The sequence below is a fragment of the Pleurodeles waltl genome, unplaced genomic scaffold (genome assembly GCF_031143425.1).
Source record: "Pleurodeles waltl isolate 20211129_DDA unplaced genomic scaffold, aPleWal1.hap1.20221129 scaffold_72, whole genome shotgun sequence".
Taxonomy (NCBI): Eukaryota; Metazoa; Chordata; class Amphibia; order Caudata; family Salamandridae; genus Pleurodeles; species Pleurodeles waltl.
This window is the reverse complement of record NW_027150393.1, coordinates 1998903-2016940: the sequence shown is the minus strand read 5'-3', so window position 1 is coordinate 2016940 and position 18038 is coordinate 1998903. Positions and strand designations below refer to the sequence as shown.

Genomic DNA, 18038 nt, shown 5'->3' with positions numbered 1-18038 from the left:
GCGCTGTATTCTACTAAATACGGCGCTTTCCTGCATTTTGAAAATGACGGCACGTGGGGCTTGCAAATTTGGCACAGCGTCGCGCTTAGTCATTTTCTTGTAAATCTGGGCCAAAATGTCTAAAGGATAGAGGCTTTTTATGTCATGTTCGATGAAGACCATGCAAATGACTCTAGTCGTACTGCAAAAGAGAGCACCATGTGCAGTTTCTTGCTTTGGGATGTAGTCTCCCACTCTCTGTCACCAATCCTCCGAGCAGGGTCGGAGCCGTTGCATTTCTGTGCCCAGGCTCGTTGGTCTAGGGGTATGATTCTCGCTTAGGGTGCGAGAGGTCCCGGGTTCAAATCGCGGACGAGCACATTTTAGCGGAAAACAATCAAATCCTGCTCAAAATACACAACCCCTCAACATTTCTCATTTTACTCGAAGCATTGTTGCGCAAAACACATTTTTTGCCTCAGGCGAAAAATGGATTACAATGCCTTGGCTTCCTTCCTGCTTGCTCTCAGTGCGCCCTGTGTGATGATTTCACAGGCTCTCCTTCCTGGCATTTAGGCATCAGATATTTGTCTGTCTCTGCCCGCAGCTATGGGATTTTTCAGGACGTCTGAGTGTATGCATGCTGGCCGACACCGCTGCAATTTTCACACTTACCCCTCGCATTCCGAGCAACTGCTGATAAAGTATAGAGGAAATCGTGCAAACATATGAGGGGAACTGTGCTCCTTCAGTCAAATCAGCAAGCTTGTTTCTGTAGTGTAGTGGTTATCACGTTCGCCTCACACGCGAAAAGTCCCCGGTTTGAGACCGGGCAGAAACACTTGGCAGCAGCAGCTTTTGTGTTTGCTCCCTAAAACCTCAGTCTCTCTCAATGCACACTTAGACAGAAATGACCTTTAAAAACTTGTGACCTGTGTAAAACGTGCTTTACTATTGCAGGACGCTAAAAAGTTATCTGCATCCCTCGGTGGTCGTGCATGTGCATTGTTTCTTGTTCTGTTTTATTATTTTTTTCTTGGCCATGTTATATTGTGGGGCCTTTAAAGCTGTGACTTTGATAGGAACATTGCAAGCGGCAAAATCAACAAGTGCAGACTGAAGAGTCCGACCTGCACACTGTTTTGGCTGTCAGGATGGCCGAGTGGTCTAAGGCGCCAGACTCAAGAGAGCTTGATCTTCAGTGAAGCTGAGCCTTCTGGTCTCTTCATGGAGGCGTGGGTTCAAATCCCACTTCTGACAGGTGTATTTTCTTCCCTTAAATCTTGCTCTGCTTGCAGAGCCAGCTCCTCAGACCACTATCTTTGGAAGCTGCTGTGGCATGTGAGGAGAAATCCACCAACCCATCGGCTGGGCCCTCAATCAAAATTCTGTGTATTACTGGAAGGGGCGTCTCAGGCACACCTTCTGTTAGAGCTGCACTTTATGACAGTAACTACCATGCTGGTTTCTACTTAAGCAGTTGATTCTATCGTTTGAAGTGAGGCTCTCCTGCCACCTTTTGGGCAAAGAAGACTCTGCCCCTGCAACAACACAGGCAGACAAGCTCAAACTAGGTTTCTTGGTTAGGTGGGCGGAGCATATTGGCAATGGTGCCTCCTCGTGACTTGCAATTTACATGAAGAAGACAGAGAGGCAGCTGGGAGTAGGCAGTACCCATGAACCCCTGAACACTGTCTTGCGACTAGCACACAATTCTGAAATGAGGCGGGGGAAAGGAGGTGATTTCCCCATCAAGGGCCATTCCGGGAAATCAGCCACCCTGCGTCTCCCAGGTGAGTGTTTCAGGCCTATGAGCCACTAATATAAATCTCGCCTGATCGAGCCTGATCGAGCGCTGACCGAGCAAGTGTGCTTGAATCCAAGAGGCATGCTCCTCTGGCTCAAGAGCTAGCAGGCCCTTCAGTGCTTCTGGTTGGGAAATCTAAGGTGCAAGGGTCCATGACTAGCAGCGGGTTACAACTACCAGAAAGGGTCTGCTTTTCACATCAGTCCCCTAGTTCAGCTCACTGGCACAGGGCATTTTGACTACCTCTTGCCTTGCTAGAGACAAACAAAAAATCCTTGACAGAAAACATCAATTGCTATGGCACGCTTAGAGAGAGAGAGCCTCCAAATGGCCCTGCTTTTCTGAAAGACGCTTCAGAAGATGTTTCAAATGACTATGCAGCGGCAGTCTAGTTGGTATAGGGGTATGATTCTCGCTTCGGGTGTGAGAGGACCTCGGTTCAAATCCCAGACAAACCCCTACCTTTATAGGTTCAGTCTGTGTTTTAAACAGGAGTATTTCTGCTTTTCACTCTTGTAAGATGTCATGTTGCAATGCAATACATGCTTTATACTGGCGTCGAGACGGTTCAGCATCATGAAGGTATGCGAGATTTCTTTGCAACTGCTTTTCTGTGCTGGAGCAGCAGTGCTCGTAGGAACATTAAATGCACAGTGCTTCTCCATGGTAATTTCGGGTCCAGTTCTGAAATCACCTCTTGGAATGAAAGTGATCCCAGTTCCTTTCTTCCAAGGGAAGAGATTGTGTTCCGGAAGGCTCAGCTTTGAGCGTCATGAACATTGGCCCTCATCCTTGCATCCCAGTCCAATGCATAGCCACATAAAGCAAGCAGGTGTGTCTGTTTCCATAGTGTGGTGGTTCCAGTACAATGCATAGCCACATGAAGCAAGCCGGCAAGTGTGTCTGCTTGTGTAGTGTAGTGGTTATCATGCGCACCTCACATGCGAAAGGTCCCTGGTTCGAGTCGCTGGGCTTTTTCACAGTATTTGCATTTCCTGCCTCACCTGACAGGCAAGCTGAGATAAAAGAGACTGTGTCTATCCCTCACCATCGTGAGGTACTACGCTCCTGGGGCATCTGTTAGCTCACCAAGAGGAGTTGCGCCAGCTTACGGCAGTCAGTTGCTCACTGTTTGACCTTTGCAATGAAGCCTGAGCCTACAGCATTCAAGCCAGCCAAGGAAGGAAGGTACGAGAGCGAAAATAGCTTTCCTGCCCTCACCAAGAACACACACCTTGAGCAAATAAAGTGCCAGACTTACAAGGCCCTATCGCCACCGGAGCATCACTTTTAGTGACGCCCCGGTGGCACTATGCACTGCGCGGTATTTACAAGATGGCGTTCAGCCACTTTTTGTGGCTTAACACCACCTTGTAAATACGGCCCCTTAGCACGCAGCGCGTTCCCTGGAAGGGGCGTGCAATGGGTGTTGTTGGGAGTGTGCCACAGCAACACCATAGCATTTTGATGCTGCTCCAGATTTAGGAGTTGGCGTAAATCTGCGTCAGCGCCAAAATCCAACGCCATCCCAGGGGTGTCGTTAGAGTGGCGCACTGAGGAGAAATGTTTTCATTTCTCCTTGTTTTTGCTCTTGCTATGTGTGATGCATTCTGCAGCACACATAGAAGTAAGAGCAAATCACCATTGAAGATTTTTTTTTTGGGCAGGAAGGTGTCCCTTCCTGCACAAAAACAATTTCCCCCTCAACGCAGTCATCCTTGTACCATGGTGCAAGAACGGCTGCGTTGGCGCTCAGCAGCTAATTTAGAGCTGGCGCATGGGGAAGCACAGGGGTGCGCTGTATTCTACTAAATACGGCGCTTTCCTGCATTTTGAAAATGACGGCACGTGGGGCTTGCAAATTTGGCACAGCGTCGCGCTTAGTCATTTTCTTGTAAATCTGGGCCAAAATGTCTAAAGGATAGAGGCTTTTTATGTCATGTTCGATGAAGACCATGCAAATGACTCTAGTCGTACTGCAAAAGAGAGCACCATGTGCAGTTTCTTGCTTTGGGATGTAGTCTCCCACTCTCTGTCACCAATCCTCCGAGCAGGGTCGGAGCCGTTGCATTTCTGTGCCCAGGCTCGTTGGTCTAGGGGTATGATTCTCGCTTAGGGTGCGAGAGGTCCCGGGTTCAAATCGCGGACGAGCCCATTTTAGCGGAAAACAATCAAATCCTGCTCAAAATACACAACCCCTCAACATTTCTCATTTTACTCGAAGCATTGTTGCGCAAAACATATTTTTTGCCTCAGGCGAAAAATGGATTACAATGCCTTGGCTTCCTTCCTGCTTGCTCTCAGTGCGCCCTGTGTGATGATTTCACAGGCTCTCCTTCCTGGCATTTAGGCATCAGATATTTGTCTGTCTCTGCCCGCAGCTATGGGATTTTTCAGGACGTCTGAGTGTATGCATGCTGGCCGACACCGCTGCAATTTTCACACTTACCCCTCGCATTCCGAGCAACTGCTGATAAAGTATAGAGGAAATCGTGCAAACATATGAGGGGAACTGTGCTCCTTCAGTCAAATCAGCAAGCTTGTTTCTGTAGTGTAGTGGTTATCACGTTCGCCTCACACGCGAAAAGTCCCCGGTTTGAGACCGGGCAGAAACACTTGGCAGCAGCAGCTTTTGTGTTTGCTCCCTAAAACCTCAGTCTCTCTCAATGCACACTTAGACAGAAATGACCTTTAAAAACTTGTGACCTGTGTAAAACGTGCTTTACTATTGCAGGACGCTAAAAAGTTATCTGCATCCCTCGGTGGTCGTGCATGTGCATTGTTTCTTGTTCTGTTTTTTTTTTTTTTTCTTGGCCATGTTATATTGTGGGGCCTTTAAAGCTGTGACTTTGATAGGAACATTGCAAGCGGCAAAATCAACAAGTGCAGACTGAAGAGTCCGACCTGCACACTGTTTTGGCTGTCAGGATGGCCGAGTGGTCTAAGGCGCCAGACTCAAGAGAGCTTGATCTTCAGTGAAGCTGAGCCTTCTGGTCTCTTCATGGAGGCGTGGGTTCAAATCCCACTTCTGACAGGTGTATTTTCTTCCCTTAAATCTTGCTCTGCTTGCAGAGCCAGCTCCTCAGACCACTATCTTTGGAAGCTGCTGTGGCATGTGAGGAGAAATCCACCAACCCATCGGCTGGGCCCTCAATCAAAATTCTGTGTATTACTGGAAGGGGCGTCTCAGGCACACCTTCTGTTAGAGCTGCACTTTATGACAGTAACTACCATGCTGGTTTCTACTTAAGCAGTTGATTCTATCGTTTGAAGTGAGGCTCTCCTGCCACCTTTTGGGCAAAGAAGACTCTGCCCCTGCAACAACACAGGCAGACAAGCTCAAACTAGGTTTCTTGGTTAGGTGGGCGGAGCATATTGGCAATGGTGCCTCCTCGTGACTTGCAATTTACATGAAGAAGACAGAGAGGCAGCTGGGAGTAGGCAGTACCCATGAACCCCTGAACACTGTCTTGCGACTAGCACACAATTCTGAAATGAGGCGGGGGAAAGGAGGTGATTTCCCCATCAAGGGCCATTCCGGGAAATCAGCCACCCTGCGTCTCCCAGGTGAGTGTTTCAGGCCTATGAGCCACTAATATAAATCTCGCCTGATCGAGCCTGATCGAGCGCTGACCGAGCAAGTGTGCTTGAATCCAAGAGGCATGCTCCTCTGGCTCAAGAGCTAGCAGGCCCTTCAGTGCTTCTGGTTGGGAAATCTAAGGTGCAAGGGTCCATGACTAGCAGCGGGTTACAACTACCAGAAAGGGTCTGCTTTTCACATCAGTCCCCTAGTTCAGCTCACTGGCACAGGGCATTTTGACTACCTCTTGCCTTGCTAGAGACAAACAAAAAATCCTTGACAGAAAACATCAATTGCTATGGCACGCTTAGAGAGAGAGAGCCTCCAAATGGCCCTGCTTTTCTGAAAGACGCTTCAGAAGATGTTTCAAATGACTATGCAGCGGCAGTCTAGTTGGTATAGGGGTATGATTCTCGCTTCGGGTGTGAGAGGACCTCGGTTCAAATCCCAGACAAACCCCTACCTTTATAGGTTCAGTCTGTGTTTTAAACAGGAGTATTTCTGCTTTTCACTCTTGTAAGATGTCATGTTGCAATGCAATACATGCTTTATACTGGCGTCGAGACGGTTCAGCATCATGAAGGTATGCGAGATTTCTTTGCAACTGCTTTTCTGTGCTGGAGCAGCAGTGCTCGTAGGAACATTAAATGCACAGTGCTTCTCCATGGTAATTTCGGGTCCAGTTCTGAAATCACCTTTTGGAATGAAAGTGATCCCAGTTCCTTTCTTCCAAGGGAAGAGATTGTGTTCCGGAAGGCTCAGCTTTGAGCGTCATGAACATTGGCCCTCATCCTTGCATCCCAGTCCAATGCATAGCCACATAAAGCAAGCAGGTGTGTCTGTTTCCATAGTGTGGTGGTTCCAGTACAATGCATAGCCACATGAAGCAAGCCGGCAAGTGTGTCTGCTTGTGTAGTGTAGTGGTTATCATGCGCACCTCACATGCGAAAGGTCCCTGGTTCGAGTCGCTGGGCTTTTTCACAGTATTTGCATTTCCTGCCTCACCTGACAGGCAAGCTGAGATAAAAGAGACTGTGTCTATCCCTCACCATCGTGAGGTACTACGCTCCTGGGGCATCTGTCACAGCTCACCAAGAGGAGTTGCGCCAGCTTACGGCAGTCAGTTGCTCACTGTTTGACCTTTGCAATGAAGCCTGAGCCTACAGCATTCAAGCCAGCCAAGGAATGAAGGTACGAGAGCGAAAATAGCTTTTCTGCCCTCACCAAGAACACACACCTTGAGCAAATAAAGTGCCAGACTTACAAGGCCCTATCGCCACCGGAGCATCACTTTTAGTGACGCCCCGGTGGCACTATGCACTGCGCGGTATTTACAAGATGGCGTTCAGCCACTTTTTGTGGCTTAACACCACCTTGTAAATACGGCCCCTTAGCACGCAGCGCGTTCCCTGGAAGGGGCGTGCAATGGGTGTTGTTGGGAGTGTGCCACAGCAACACCATAGCATTTTGATGCTGCTCCAGATTTAGGAGTTGGCGTAAATCTGCGTCAGCGCCAAAATCCAACGCCATCCCAGGGGTGTCGTTAGAGTGGCGCACTGAGGAGAAATGTTTTCATTTCTCCTTGTTTTTGCTCTTGCTATGTGTGATGCATTCTGCAGCACACATAGAAGTAAGAGCAAATCACCATTGAAGATTTTTTTTTTGGGCAGGAAGGTGTCCCTTCCTGCACAAAAACAATTTCCCCCTCAACGCAGTCATCCTTGTACCATGGTGCAAGAACGGCTGCGTTGGCGCTCAGCAGCTAATTTAGAGCTGGCGCAGGGGGAAGCACAGGGGTGCGCTGTATTCTACTAAATACGGCGCTTTCCTGCATTTTGAAAATGACGGCACGTGGGGCTTGCAAATTTGGCACAGCGTCGCGCTTAGTCATTTTCTTGTAAATCTGGGCCAAAATGTCTAAAGGATAGAGGCTTTTTATGTCATGTTCGATGAAGACCATGCAAATGACTCTAGTCGTACTGCAAAAGAGAGCACCATGTGCAGTTTCTTGCTTTGGGATGTAGTCTCCCACTCTCTGTCACCAATCCTCCGAGCAGGGTCGGAGCCGTTGCATTTCTGTGCCCAGGCTCGTTGGTCTAGGGGTATGATTCTCGCTTAGGGTGCGAGAGGTCCCGGGTTCAAATCCCGGACGAGCCCATTTTAGCGGAAAACAATCAAATCCTGCTCAAAATACACAACCCCTCAACATTTCTCATTTTACTCGAAGCATTGTTGCGCAAAACATATTTTTTGCCTCAGGCGAAAAATGGATTACAATGCCTTTGCTTCCTTCCTGCTTGCTCTCAGTGCGCCCTGTGTGATGATTTCACAGGCTCTCCTTCCTGGCATTTAGGCATCAGATATTTGTCTGTCTCTGCCCGCAGCTATGGGATTTTTCAGGACGTCTGAGTGTATGCATGCTGGCCGACACCGCTGCAATTTTCACACTTACCCCTCGCATTCCGAGCAACTGCTGATAAAGTATAGAGGAAATCGTGCAAACATATGAGGGGAACTGTGCTCCTTCAGTCAAATCAGCAAGCTTGTTTCTGTAGTGTAGTGGTTATCACGTTCGCCTCACACGCGAAAAGTCCCCGGTTTGAGACCGGGCAGAAACACTTGGCAGCAGCAGCTTTTGTGTTTGCTCCCTAAAACCTCAGTCTCTCTCAATGCACACTTAGACAGAAATGACCTTTAAAAACTTGTGACCTGTGTAAAACGTGCTTTACTATTGCAGGACGCTAAAAAGTTATCTGCATCCCTCGGTGGTCGTGCATGTGCATTGTTTCTTGTTCTGTTTTTTTTTTTTTTTCTTGGCCATGTTATATTGTGGGGCCTTTAAAGCTGTGACTTTGATAGGAACATTGCAAGCGGCAAAATCAACAAGTGCAGACTGAAGAGTCCGACCTGCACACTGTTTCGGCTGTCAGGATGGCCGAGTGGTCTAAGGCGCCAGACTCAAGAGAGCTTGATCTTCAGTGAAGCTGAGCCTTCTGGTCTCTTCATGGAGGCGTGGGTTCAAATCCCACTTCTGACAGGTGTATTTTCTTCCCTTAAATCTTGCTCTGCTTGCAGAGCCAGCTCCTCAGACCACTATCTTTGGAAGCTGCTGTGGCATGTGAGGAGAAATCCACCAACCCATCGGCTGGGCCCTCAATCAAAATTCTGTGTATTACTGGAAGGGGCGTCTCAGGCACACCTTCTGTTAGAGCTGCACTTTATGACAGTAACTACCATGCTGGTTTCTACTTAAGCAGTTGATTCTATCGTTTGAAGTGAGGCTCTCCTGCCACCTTTTGGGCAAAGAAGACTCTGCCCCTGCAACAACACAGGCAGACAAGCTCAAACTAGGTTTCTTGGTTAGGTGGGCGGAGCATATTGGCAATGGTGCCTCCTCGTGACTTGCAATTTACATGAAGAAGACAGAGAGGCAGCTGGGAGTAGGCAGTACCCATGAACCCCTGAACACTGTCTTGCGACTAGCACACAATTCTGAAATGAGGCGGGGGAAAGGAGGTGATTTCCCCATCAAGGGCCATTCCGGGAAATCAGCCACCCTGCGTCTCCCAGGTGAGTGTTTCAGGCCTATGAGCCACTAATATAAATCTCGCCTGATCGAGCGCTGACCGAGCAAGTGTGCTTGAATCCAAGAGGCATGCTCCTCTGGCTCAAGAGCTAGCAGGCCCTTCAGTGCTTCTGGTTGGGAAATCTAAGGTGCAAGGGTCCATGACTAGCAGCGGGTTACAACTACCAGAAAGGGTCTGCTTTTCACATCAGTCCCCTAGTTCAGCTCACTGGCACAGGGCATTTTGACTACCTCTTGCCTTGCTAGAGACAAACAAAAAATCCTTGACAGAAAACATCAATTGCTATGGCACGCTTAGAGAGAGAGAGCCTCCAAATGGCCCTGCTTTTCTGAAAGACGCTTCAGAAGATGTTTCAAATGACTATGCAGCGGCAGTCTAGTTGGTATAGGGGTATGATTCTCGCTTCGGGTGTGAGAGGACCTCGGTTCAAATCCCAGACAAACCCCTACCTTTAGAGGTTCAGTCTGTGTTTTAAACAGGAGTATTTCTGCTTTTCACTCTTGTAAGATGTCATGTTGCAATGCAATACATGCTTTATACTGGCGTCGAGACGGTTCAGCATCATGAAGGTATGCGAGATTTCTTTGCAACTGCTTTTCTGTGCTGGAGCAGCAGTGCTCGTAGGAACATTAAATGCACAGTGCTTCTCCATGGTAATTTCGGGTCCAGTTCTGAAATCACCTCTTGGAATGAAAGTGATCCCAGTTCCTTTCTTCCAAGGGAAGAGATTGTGTTCCGGAAGGCTCAGCTTTGAGCGTCATGAACATTGGCCCTCATCCTTGCATCCCAGTCCAATGCATAGCCACATAAAGCAAGCAGGTGTGTCTGTTTCCATAGTGTGGTGGTTCCAGTACAATGCATAGCCACATGAAGCAAGCCGGCAAGTGTGTCTGCTTGTGTAGTGTAGTGGTTATCATGCGCACCTCACATGCGAAAGGTCCCTGGTTCGAGTCGCTGGGCTTTTTCACAGTATTTGCATTTCCTGCCTCACCTGACAGGCAAGCTGAGATAAAAGAGACTGTGTCTATCCCTCACCATCGTGAGGTACTACGCTCCTGGGGCATCTGTCACAGCTCACCAAGAGGAGTTGCGCCAGTTTACGGCAGTCAGTTGCTCACTGTTTGACCTTTGCAATGAAGCCTGAGCCTACAGCATTCAAGCCAGCCAAGGAAGGAAGGTACGAGAGCGAAAATAGCTTTCCTGCCCTCACCAAGAACACACACCTTGAGCAAATAAAGTGCCAGACTTACAAGGCCCTATCGCCACCGGAGCATCACTTTTAGTGACGCCTCCGGTGGCACTATGCACTGCGCGGTATTTACAAGATGGCGTTCAGCCACTTTTTGTGGCTTAACACCACCTTGTAAATACGGCCCCTTAGCACGCAGCGCGTTCCCTGGAAGGGGCGTGCAATGGGTGTTGTTGGGAGTGTGCCACAGCAACACCATAGCATTTTGATGCTGCTCCAGATTTAGGAGTTGGCGTAAATCTGCGTCAGCGCCAAAATCCAACGCCATCCCAGGGGTGTCGTTAGAGTGGCGCACTGAGGAGAAATGTTTTCATTTCTCCTTGTTTTTGCTCTTTCTATGTGTGATGCATTCTGCAGCACACATAGAAGTAAGAGCAAATCACCATTGAAGATTTTTTTTTTGGGCAGGAAGGTGTCCCTTCCTGCACAAAAACAATTTCCCCCTCAACGCAGTCATCCTTGTACCATGGTGCAAGAACGGCTGCGTTTGCGCTCAGCAGCTAATTTAGAGCTGGCGCAGGGGGAAGCACAGGGGTGCGCTGTATTCTACTAAATACGGCGCTTTCCTGCATTTTGAAAATGACGGCACGTGGGGCTTGCAAATTTGGCACAGCGTCGCGCTTAGTCATTTTCTTGTAAATCTGGGCCAAAATGTCTAAAGGATAGAGGCTTTTTATGTCATGTTCGATGAAGACCATGCAAATGACTCTAGTCGTACTGCAAAAGAGAGCACCATGTGCAGTTTCTTGCTTTGGGATGTAGTCTCCCACTCTCTGTCACCAATCCTCCGAGCAGGGTCGGAGCCGTTGCATTTCTGTGCCCAGGCTCGTTGGTCTAGGGGTATGATTCTCGCTTAGGGTGCGAGAGGTCCCGGGTTCAAATCCCGGACGAGCCCATTTTAGCGGAAAACAATCAAATCCTGCTCAAAATACACAACCCCTCAACATTTCTCATTTTACTCGAAGCATTGTTGCGCAAAACATATTTTTTGCCTCAGGCGAAAAATGGATTACAATGCCTTGGCTTCCTTCCTGCTTGCTCTCAGTGCGCCCTGTGTGATGATTTCACAGGCTCTCCTTCCTGGCATTTAGGCATCAGATATTTGTCTGTCTCTGCCCGCAGCTATGGGATTTTTCAGGACGTCTGAGTGTATGCATGCTGGCCGACACCGCTGCAATTTTCACACTTACCCCTCGCATTCCGAGCAACTGCTGATAAAGTATAGAGGAAATCGTGCAAACATATGAGGGGAACTGTGCTCCTTCAGTCAAACCAGCAAGCTTGTTTCTGTAGTGTAGTGGTTATCACGTTCGCCTCACACGCGAAAAGTCCCCGGTTTGAGACCGGGCAGAAACACTTGGCAGCAGCAGCTTTTGTGTTTGCTCCCTAAAACCTCAGTCTCTCTCAATGCACACTTAGACAGAAATGACCTTTAAAAACTTGTGACCTGTGTAAAACGTGCTTTACTATTGCAGGACGCTAAAAAGTTATCTGCATCCCTCGGTGGTCGTGCATGTGCATTGTTTCTTGTTCTGTTTTTTTTTTTTTTTCTTGGCCATGTTATATTGTGGGGCCTTTAAAGCTGTGACTTTGATAGGAACATTGCAAGCGGCAAAATCAACAAGTGCAGACTGAAGAGTCCGACCTGCACACTGTTTTGGCTGTCAGGATGGCCGAGTGGTCTAAAGCGCCAGACTCAAGAGAGCTTGATCTTCAGTTGAAGCTGAGCCTTCTGGTCTCTTCATGGAGGCGTGGGTTCAAATCCCACTTCTGACAGGTGTATTTTCTTCCCTTAAATCTTGCTCTGCTTGCAGAGCCAGCTCCTCAGACCACTATCTTTGGAAGCTGCTGTGGCATGTGAGGAGAAATCCACCAACCCATCGGCTGGGCCCTCAATCAAAATTCTGTGTATTACTGGAAGGGGCGTCTCAGGCACACCTTCTGTTAGAGCTGCACTTTATGACAGTAACTACCATGCTGGTTTCTACTTAAGCAGTTGATTCTATCGTTTGAAGTGAGGCTCTCCTGCCACCTTTTGGGCAAAGAAGACTCTGCCCCTGCAACAACACAGGCAGACAAGCTCAAACTAGGTTTCTTGGTTAGGTGGGCGGAGCATATTGGCAATGGTGCCTCCTCGTGACTTGCAATTTACATGAAGAAGACAGAGAGGCAGCTGGGAGTAGGCAGTACCCATGAACCCCTGAACACTGTCTTGCGACTAGCACACAATTCTGAAATGAGGCGGGGGAAAGGAGGTGATTTCCCCATCAAGGGCCATTCCGGGAAATCAGCCACCCTGCGTCTCCCAGGTTAGTGTTTCAGGCCTATAAGCCACTAATATAAATCTCACCTGATCGAGCGCTGACCGAGCAAGTGTGCTTGAATCCAAGAGGCATGCTCCTCTGGCTCAAGAGCTAGCAGGCCCTTCAGTGCTTCTGGTTGGGAAATCTAAGGTGCAAGGGTCCATGACTAGCAGCGGGTTACAACTACCAGAAAGGGTCTGCTTTTCACATCAGTCCCCTAGTTCAGCTCACTGGCACAGGGCATTTTGACTACCTCTTGCCTTGCTAGAGACAAACAAAAAATCCTTGACAGAAAACATCAATTGCTATGGCACGCTTAGAGAGAGAGAGCCTCCAAATGGCCCTGCTTTTCTGAAAGACGCTTCAGAAGATGTTTCAAATGACTATGCAGCGGCAGTCTAGTTGGTATAGGGGTATGATTCTCGCTTCGGGTGTGAGAGGACCTCGGTTCAAATCCCAGACAAACCCCTACCTTTATAGGTTCAGTCTGTGTTTTAAACAGGAGTATTTCTGCTTTTCACTCTTGTAAGATGTCATGTTGCAATGCAATACATGCTTTATACTGGCGTCGAGACGGTTCAGCATCATGAAGGTATGCGAGATTTCTTTGCAACTGCTTTTCTGTGCTGGAGCAGCAGTGCTCGTAGGAACATTAAATGCACAGTGCTTCTCCATGGTAATTTCGGGTCCAGTTCTGAAATCACCTCTTGGAATGAAAGTGATCCCAGTTCCTTTCTTCCAAGGGAAGAGATTGTGTTCCGGAAGGCTCAGCTTTGAGCGTCATGAACATTGGCCCTCATCCTTGCATCCCAGTCCAATGCATAGCCACATAAAGCAAGCAGGTGTGTCTGTTTCCATAGTGTGGTGGTTCCAGTACAATGCATAGCCACATGAAGCAAGCCGGCAAGTGTGTCTGCTTGTGTAGTGTAGTGGTTATCATGCGCACCTCACATGCGAAAGGTCCCTGGTTCGAGTCGCTGGGCTTTTTCACAGTATTTGCATTTCCTGCCTCACCTGACAGGCAAGCTGAGATAAAAGAGACTGTGTCTATCCCTCACCATCGTGAGGTACTACGCTCCTGGGGCATCTGTCACAGCTCACCAAGAGGAGTTGCGCCAGCTTACGGCAGTCAGTTGCTCACTGTTTGACCTTTGCAATGAAGCCTGAGCCTACAGCATTCAAGCCAGCCAAGGAAGGAAGGTACGAGAGCGAAAATAGCTTTCCTGCCTTCACCAAGAACACACACCTTGAGCAAATAAAGTGCCAGACTTACAAGGCCCTATCGCCACCGGAGCATCACTTTTAGTGACGCCCCGGTGGCACTATGCACTGCGCGGTATTTACAAGATGGCGTTCAGCCACTTTTTGTGGCTTAACACCACCTTGTAAATACGGCCCCTTAGCACGCAGCGCGTTCCCTGGAAGGGGCGTGCAATGGGTGTTGTTGGGAGTGTGCCACAGCAACACCATAGCATTTTGATGCTGCTCCAGATTTAGGAGTTGGCGTAAATCTGCGTCAGCGCCAAAATCCAACGCCATCCCAGGGGTGTCGTTAGAGTGGCGCACTGAGGAGAAATGTTTTCATTTCTCCTTGTTTTTGCTCTTGCTATGTGTGATGCATTCTGCAGCACACATAGAAGTAAGAGCAAATCACCATTGAAGATTTTTTTTTTGGGCAGGAAGGTGTCCCTTCCTGCACAAAAACAATTTCCCCCTCAACGCAGTCATCCTTGTACCATGGTGCAAGAACGGCTGCGTTGGCGCTCAGCAGCTAATTTAGAGCTGGCGCAGGGGGAAGCACAGGGGTGCGCTGTATTCTACTAAATACGGCGCTTTCCTGCATTTTGAAAATGACGGCACGTGGGGCTTGCAAATTTGGCACAGCGTCGCGCTTAGTCATTTTCTTGTAAATCTGGGCCAAAATGTCTAAAGGATAGAGGCTTTTTATGTCATGTTCGATGAAGACCATGCAAATGACTCTAGTCGTACTGCAAAAGAGAGCACCATGTGCAGTTTCTTGCTTTGGGATGTAGTCTCCCACTCTCTGTCACCAATCCTCCGAGCAGGGTCGGAGCCGTTGCATTTCTGTGCCCAGGCTCGTTGGTCTAGGGGTATGATTCTCGCTTAGGGTGCGAGAGGTCCCGGGTTCAAATCCCGGACGAGCCCATTTTAGCGGAAAACAATCAAATCCTGCTCAAAATACACAACCCCTCAACATTTCTCATTTTACTCGAAGCATTGTTGCGCAAAACATATTTTTTGCCTCAGGCGAAAAATGGATTACAATGCCTTGGCTTCCTTCCTGCTTGCTCTCAGTGCGCCCTGTGTGATGATTTCACAGGCTCTCCTTCCTGGCATTTAGGCATCAGATATTTGTCTGTCTCTGCCCGCAGCTATGGGATTTTTCAGGACGTCTGAGTGTATGCATGCTGGCCGACACCGCTGCAATTTTCACACTTACCCCTCGCATTCCGAGCAACTGCTGATAAAGTATAGAGGAAATCGTGCAAACATATGAGGGGAACTGTGCTCCTTCAGTCAAATCAGCAAGCTTGTTTCTGTAGTGTAGTGGTTATCACGTTCGCCTCACACGCGAAAAGTCCCCGGTTTGAGACCGGGCAGAAACACTTGGCAGCAGCAGCTTTTGTGTTTGCTCCCTAAAACCTCAGTCTCTCTCAATGCACACTTAGACAGAAATGACCTTTAAAAACTTGTGACCTGTGTAAAACGTGCTTTACTATTGCAGGACGCTAAAAAGTTATCTGCATCCCTCGGTGGTCGTGCATGTGCATTGTTTCTTGTTCTGTTTTTTTTTTTTTTTCTTGGCCATGTTATATTGTGGGGCCTTTAAAGCTGTGACTTTGATAGGAACATTGCAAGCGGCAAAATCAACAAGTGCAGACTGAAGAGTCCGACCTGCACACTGTTTTGGCTGTCAGGATGGCTGAGTGGTCTAAGGCGCCAGACTCAAGAGAGCTTGATCTTCAGTGAAGCTGAGCCTTCTGGTCTCTTCATGGAGGCGTGGGTTCAAATCCCACTTCTGACAGGTGTATTTTCTTCCCTTAAATCTTGCTCTGCTTGCAGAGCCAGCTCCTCAGACCACTATCTTTGGAAGCTGCTGTGGCATGTGAGGAGAAATCCACCAACCCATCGGCTGGGCCCTCAATCAAAATTCTGTGTATTACTGGAAGGGGCGTCTCAGGCACACCTTCTGTTAGAGCTGCACTTTATGACAGTAACTACCATGCTGGTTTCTACTTAAGCAGTTGATTCTATCGTTTGAAGTGAGGCTCTCCTGCCACCTTTTGGGCAAAGAAGACTCTGCCCCTGCAACAACACAGGCAGACAAGCTCAAACTAGGTTTCTTGGTTAGGTGGGCGGAGCATATTGGCAATGGTGCCTCCTCGTGACTTGCAATTTACATGAAGAAGACAGAGAGGCAGCTGGGAGTAGGCAGTACCCATGAACCCCTGAACACTGTCTTGCGACTAGCACACAATTCTGAAATGAGGCGGGGGAAAGGAGGTGATTTCCCCATCAAGGGCCATTCCGGGAAATCAGCCACCCTGCGTCTCCCAGGTGAGTGTTTCAGGCCTATGAGCCACTAATATAAATCTCGCCTGATCGAGCCTGATCGAGCGCTGACCGAGCAAGTGTGCTTGAATCCAAGAGGCATGCTCCTCTGGCTCAAGAGCTAGCAGGCCCTTCAGTGCTTCTGGTTGGGAAATCTAAGGTGCAAGGGTCCATGACTAGCAGCGGGTTACAACTACCAGAAAGGGTCTGCTTTTCACATCAGTCCCCTAGTTCAGCTCACTGGCACAGGGCATTTTGACTACCTCTTGCCTTGCTAGAGACAAACAAAAAATCCTTGACAGAAAACATCAATTGCTATGGCACGCTTAGAGAGAGAGAGCCTCCAAATGGCCCTGCTTTTCTGAAAGACGCTTCAGAAGATGTTTCAAATGACTATGCAGCGGCAGTCTAGTTGGTATAGGGGTATGATTCTCGCTTCGGGTGTGAGAGGACCTCGGTTCAAATCCCAGACAAACCCCTACCTTTAGAGGTTCAGTCTGTGTTTTAAACAGGAGTATTTCTGCTTTTCACTCTTGTAAGATGTCATGTTGCAATGCAATACATGCTTTATACTGGCGTCGAGACGGTTCAGCATCATGAAGGTATGCGAGATTTCTTTGCAACTGCTTTTCTGTGCTGGAGCAGCAGTGCTCGTAGGAACATTAAATGCACAGTGCTTCTCCATGGTAATTTCGGGTCCAGTTCTGAAATCACCTCTTGGAATGAAAGTGATCCCAGTTCCTTTCTTCCAAGGGAAGAGATTGTGTTCCGGAAGGCTCAGCTTTGAGCGTCATGAACATTGGCCCTCATCCTTGCATCCCAGTCCAATGCATAGCCACATAAAGCAAGCAGGTGTGTCTGTTTCCATAGTGTGGTGGTTCCAGTACAATGCATAGCCACATGAAGCAAGCCGGCAAGTGTGTCTGCTTGTGTAGTGTAGTGGTTATCATGCGCACCTCACATGCGAAAGGTCCCTGGTTCGAGTCGCTGGGCTTTTTCACAGTATTTGCATTTCCTGCCTCACCTGACAGGCAAGCTGAGATAAAAGAGACTGTGTCTATCCCTCACCATCGTGAGGTACTACGCTCCTGGGGCATCTGTCACAGCTCACCAAGAGGAGTTGCGCCAGCTTACGGCAGTCAGTTGCTCACTGTTTGACCTTTGCAATGAAGCCTGAGCCTACAGCATTCAAGCCAGCCAAGGAAGGAAGGTACGAGAGCGAAAATAGCTTTCCTGCCCTCACCAAGAACACACACCTTGAGCAAATAAAGTGCCAGACTTACAAGGCCCTATCGCCACCGGAGCATCACTTTTAGTGACGCCCCGGTGGCACTATGCACTGCGCGGTATTTACAAGATGGCGTTCAGCCACTTTTTGTGGCTTAACACCACCTTGTAAATACGGCCCCTTAGCACGCAGCGCGTTCCCTGGAAGGGGCGTGCAATGGGTGTTGTTGGGAGTGTGCCACAGCAACACCATAGCATTTTGATGCTGCTCCAGATTTAGGAGTTGGCGTAAATCTGCGTCAGCGCCAAAATCCAACGCCATCCCAGGGGTGTCGTTAGAGTGGCGCACTGAGGAGAAATGTTTTCATTTCTCCTTGTTTTTGCTCTTGCTATGTGTGATGCATTCTGCAGCACACATAGAAGTAAGAGCAAATCACCATTGAAGATTTTTTCTTTGGGCAGGAAGGTGTCCCTTCCTGCACAAAAACAATTTCCCCCTCAACGCAGTCATCCTTGTACCATGGTGCAAGAACGGCTGCGTTGGCGCTCAGCAGCTAATTTAGAGCTGGCGCAGGGGGAAGCACAGGGGTGCGCTGTATTCTACTAAATACGGCGCTTTCCTGCATTTTGAAAATGACGGCACGTGGGGCTTGCAAATTTGGCACAGCGTCGCGCTTAGTCATTTTCTTGTAAATCTGGGCCAAAATGTCTAAAGGATAGAGGCTTTTTATGT

The 18038-nt window shown here is 48.6% G+C and overlaps 6 non-coding genes across 6 annotated transcripts; all 6 read left to right on the top strand.

Annotated features, from left to right (window-relative positions):
* Positions 1-1127: 1127 nt before the first annotated feature.
* TRNAL-CAA (transfer RNA leucine (anticodon CAA)) lies at positions 1128-1239 on the top strand. Its single transcript has 2 exons — positions 1128-1165; positions 1194-1239. It is a non-coding gene; the product is annotated as a tRNA-Leu (tRNA).
* A 3469-nt stretch (positions 1240-4708) lies between these two features.
* TRNAL-CAA (transfer RNA leucine (anticodon CAA)) lies at positions 4709-4820 on the top strand. The gene is made up of 2 exons: positions 4709-4746; positions 4775-4820. It is a non-coding gene; the product is annotated as a tRNA-Leu (tRNA).
* Positions 4821-7451: 2631 nt separating this feature from the next.
* Positions 7452-7523, top strand: TRNAP-AGG (transfer RNA proline (anticodon AGG)). Its single transcript has one exon. It is a non-coding gene; the product is annotated as a tRNA-Pro (tRNA).
* A 768-nt stretch (positions 7524-8291) lies between these two features.
* TRNAL-CAA (transfer RNA leucine (anticodon CAA)) lies at positions 8292-8403 on the top strand. Its single transcript has 2 exons — positions 8292-8329; positions 8358-8403. It is a non-coding gene; the product is annotated as a tRNA-Leu (tRNA).
* Positions 8404-11025: 2622 nt separating this feature from the next.
* TRNAP-AGG (transfer RNA proline (anticodon AGG)) lies at positions 11026-11097 on the top strand. The gene has a single exon. It is a non-coding gene; the product is annotated as a tRNA-Pro (tRNA).
* Positions 11098-14599: 3502 nt separating this feature from the next.
* TRNAP-AGG (transfer RNA proline (anticodon AGG)) lies at positions 14600-14671 on the top strand. The gene has a single exon. It is a non-coding gene; the product is annotated as a tRNA-Pro (tRNA).
* Positions 14672-18038: the final 3367 nt, after the last annotated feature.